Genomic DNA, 4,735 nt, shown 5'->3' with positions numbered 1-4,735 from the left:
CCGCGCCCTCTGGTGACGTCACGCGCGTCTGCACGGCGATTCCCGCCTACCCCTGAACGGAGGCTGCGCGGTGCAGGTGGCAGCCACATGGGCAGTCGCGCGCCCTCTAGCGTGAGACTGGCTCACTGAAAGGTCGCCAAACTGTGACGTCAGAAAACGAAAACGTGTGTAGGGATAGTGAGCTAACGCCATCTAATAAATTCACTTTTCAGTCATGCCATACATCAAGAAGGGAGAGATCCTTCGCTTTGCAAAATAATTCTGCACTTTACAAAGCGATTTATAATAGACTTCACTCAATAGCCAGTTCAACAACCAAATGGAAAATTTGCCCCCCCAAAAAGTTTATTTTATTCATTTTTCAAGGATATAATAATTGTATAGAGCTATGAGGTGTACCTGCAGTGTACCCAATACTATGCAGGACTTTCAGGAAACTCAAGGACGGAAGAGACCCACTTCTGAAGAATTCATAGGCTAATTAGGGAGCTCAATTCCTGGCGTGCTGAAAGTAGTCAAAAGCTGGATGTATCTTGGAAATTATACAAGAAAGTAGTCAAAAAGCAAATACCTTTAAAAACAGACACGTTGATCAATGGAACAAAATAGAGAGCCCAGAAATAAACCGATACCTACATGGTCAATTAATCTATGACAAAGGAGGTAAGAACATACAGTGGGATAAAGACAGTCTCTTCAATAAATGGTGTTGGGAAAACTGGACAGATAAGTGCAAAAAAATGAAACTGGACCACCATCTTACACCATATAAAAGAATAAATTCAAAATGGATTAAAGATGTAAATGTAGCATGCAAAACCATAATACTAGAAGAAAACTTAGGCAGTAAACTCTCTGACATTGCTTAGTAGTATTTTTCCCTGATATATCTCTTCAGGCAAGGGAAAAAAGAAAAATAAATAAACGGGACTAAATTAAAAAAAAGCTTTTGCACAGCAAAGGAAACCACCAATAAAACAAAAAGAAACCTATGGAATGGGAGAAGATATTTGCCAATGATACATCTGGTAAGGGGTTAATATGCAAAATGTATAAAGAATTCATACAACTTAACACCCAAAACACAAGCAATCCAATTTAAAAATGGGCAGAGGACCTGAATAGACATCGCTCCAAATAGGACATGTAGCTGGCCAATAGACACGAAAAGATGCTCAACATCACTAACCATCAGAGAAATGCAAATTAAAACTACAATGAGATATCACCTCAATGGCTATCATCAATAAATCAACAAACAAGTGTTGGTGAGGATGCAGAGAAAAAGGAACTCTTGTGCACTGTTGGTGGGATTGCAAATTGGTGTAGCCATTATGGAAAACAGTGTGGAGGTTCCTCAAAAAGTTAAAAATGGAACTACCTTATAACCCAGCAATTCCACTTCTGGGTATTTATCCAAAGAAATTTAAAAAGATATATGCACCATTATGTTCACTGCAGCATTATTTACAATAGCCAAGATATGGAAGCAACCTCAGTGCCCATCAATAAATGACTGGATAAAGAAGAGGTGGTACATAAATGAAATATTACTCAGCCATAAAAAATAATGAAATCTTACCATTTGCAATAACATGGATGGACCTATATGGTATTAGGCTAAGTGAAATAAGTCAGACAGAGAAAGACAAATAACATATAAATTCATTTATGTGTGGAATCTAAAGAACAAAATAAACAAAACAGAAACAGACTCATAGATACATAGAACAAACTGATGGATGCTTGATGGGAGGGGGGTTGGGAGGGCTGGGTGAAAAAGGTGAAGGGATTAAATACAAATTGGTAATCACAAAACAGTCATGGGGATGTGAAATAGAGGGAATATAGTCAATAATATTGTAATACCTATGGATGGTGTCAGGTGGGTAGGTACTAGACTTACGGAGGGGGTCACTTCATAAATTATATAAATGTCTAACCACTATGCTGTACACCTGAAACCAATATAAAATAATATTGAATGTTACCTAACTGAAAAATAAAAAAATTAAAATTAAAAAAGCAAATGCCTTGATGATGATGGTATATATAAATGAACCAATAAAAGAATAATTATTCATTCGCCAAACGTAAATTCATGTGCAAAATTGTATGAGAGGGCCTATCAACGCTTTAGAATCCGCATGTCAGGGAGTTATTGTTGAAAGCTGATTGCCAGAGGAAGTGATTTGACCTCAGACTTAAGTTTAGGCAGAAATCTATTTCCTGAGATGGTTCATTTGAGACTTGAAATCAAAGGAATTAATCATGAATTAGATCAGTTTAGTTGCTGAGCACCCCAACTGTGATATAACCATGATACACACTGGCAGAAAATAGACTTTCCTACAGAGATTTGCAAAAAACCAATGGTCATAATTCAAGTTGGTCACATAGGGAAGTGGAAATGGTTAACTACTACAAGTAATAATAATGGCTAATAGTTACTGAGTGCTTACTATAAGCCAGGCACCGTGCTCAGTGGATTATTTCATTGATCCTCAAAGCAACCCTTACAGACGAGGAAACTGAGGCTTAGTGAATAGACAAGGTAACTTGGAGGAGATGCACAGCTTGTGATGGAGTGGAAACCAGGACGAGAGGCTTGAGCTACACAGAAAGCAAATAGAGCAGCCTGTGGGATAACCTGTGGGGTTTGCTCTTTACAAGAGAAAAGGAAAATGAATAAAAACAGCCATAAAATGGATTCAAGCATAACATATGTCATTGTTAAAAACAACACAACAGGCCCCAAATGGAGTCACTTAAACCGAGAATTATCGTTTCCACTCTCCCAGAAACGGCATCTTAAACTAGTCAATCAGGAATCACTGATCAGCGCTAGTTAGGTCATCTGCCATCCACTACAGGAAACTAACCTTGCAAAAATCAGTCTGCTTTTTTGCCAGTATAACTTCTTTGTTCCTGCTCCTTTCTGTCTGTAAAAGTCTTTCATTCTGTACATTTCCTTGGAGCGCCTTTCTATCTGCTAGATTGGATACTGCCTGATTCATGAATCATTCAATAAAGCCAATAACATCTTTAAAATGTACTCAGTTAAATTTTGTTTTTTCATAGCATGAATAGTTTTTCCACTCCAGGTGCATGTGGGAATGGAAGCTGGAGCCCTGGCCTCTTTTAAACCTGCATTAAATGGACTCAACTGCCCCAAATTTTAAACAAACACACATATTATTTCCCTCTCACTTTTTTATTTTAATCAGGTTCTGTTTAACACAGCAGGCTGGAACCCCAAGCCATAAGAAAAAGACGTGACAGTGCAGACTCACCCTTCTTAAACAGAGCTCCTCACCCTGGAGGTTCAAACCAATGCGGAAAAGGGAGGTGGATGAAGTGCCTCCATCTCCTACCCAGGAGGAGAAGGACTGGGTACCACGGAATGACACAGAATGGCCCCTCTGGACTGGAAGTTTGACTTGGGTCACATGGGGCAGAGCTGAGGCTCATGTCACTGAAAACTAGGTTCCAGGGTGGCAGGCAGTGTGGAATAGCGAGTATGGGCTTCAGCCATACCCAGATCCACACCCTGCATACCTGGCTCTGTCTCTTACTTGCAATGTGACTTCACACACCTGTTTCATTGCACTTATGTGTTGAATATAATACCTCAAACCTCACAACAACAAACAAGATGACAATACTGCCATTTTACAGATGTGAAAACTGAGGCTCTGAGAAATTAAGTGAGGTGTGAAAGACCTCAAGATGGCTCCAAGACCATCGCCTTTTCTGTTGTAATATACTTGCTTCCCTCCCCTGCTCCCCTAGTTTCACATAACCTTTCTCAGCTCTCTCTCTAGTCTCCTCTAATTTGTTTGCCTAAACAAATTGAGCCATGATTTTGAATTCCCTGAACATGACAATGCAGAACGGAAGGTAAAATCTACTGACACTGGTCAGAGATGAAAACTCTTTGTTCAATTCGCAGACCAGATAAAGCGCCAAAATAAGACGGGGCTGAATGTAAAAGCTCTTGAGTTAGGGCAGATCATTCACTCACCATCCTATTCCCAGGTCTTCTTCACTAATAATTGATAACTTAATCATGATAATCCAGAGAAATATTTTCCATAAAGACATCATGGATTAGCAGGTCTAATCAATGCTACATACTTGGCCCTCTGAGAATTAGTATTTGAACTGGTTAGAAGAGTGAACGTGGATGAGTTACTTGACCTTTCTGGGTCTCTTCATTATCTGTATAAAGGGGATAATATTATTATCTAGTTCCTGGGGTTGCTATGAGAATGAAATGAGTATGTGGAAAGAACTTAGAAGTGTGTAGTATGTTTTGGTTTTATGTTCACCTGGTATGGACTACATCGTCTTCTGTGGCATTCTGACCAAAGCAGTCCAGCCTTAGATGCCTAGCTAAGTAGTCAGTCATTTCATTTCCTGTGCCCTGGTATTTGTAGAGTATGGGTGTACTGGTCCCAGCTCCTTGGTGTCCTAGGACCAGGAATCCTGGCCTTTCCTTTGACCTTTGACCTCAGCTCTTTGGCCGGTCCAGTCAGCCATGGACACAACTCGGTTCAGAAGACACACTCTGCCAGCAACTGGGCTTACCACACAGTCTCACGTGGGCTCTAGACCACAGCCTGGAAAGCTGGGTCCATGCCCTGGGGAGGGCCTTCATGGACTGGAAAGCTGGGCCAGTCCATGAAGGCCCTCCCCAGGGCATGGACCCACTCTGAACCCTCCAGATCTTCTC

Source organism: Rhinolophus sinicus, chromosome 7 (assembly GCF_057876585.1).
Source record: "Rhinolophus sinicus isolate RSI-liver-muscle chromosome 7, RSI-T2T, whole genome shotgun sequence".
NCBI classification, from domain to species: Eukaryota; Metazoa; Chordata; class Mammalia; order Chiroptera; family Rhinolophidae; genus Rhinolophus; species Rhinolophus sinicus.
This window is presented reverse-complemented; position numbering follows the sequence as displayed.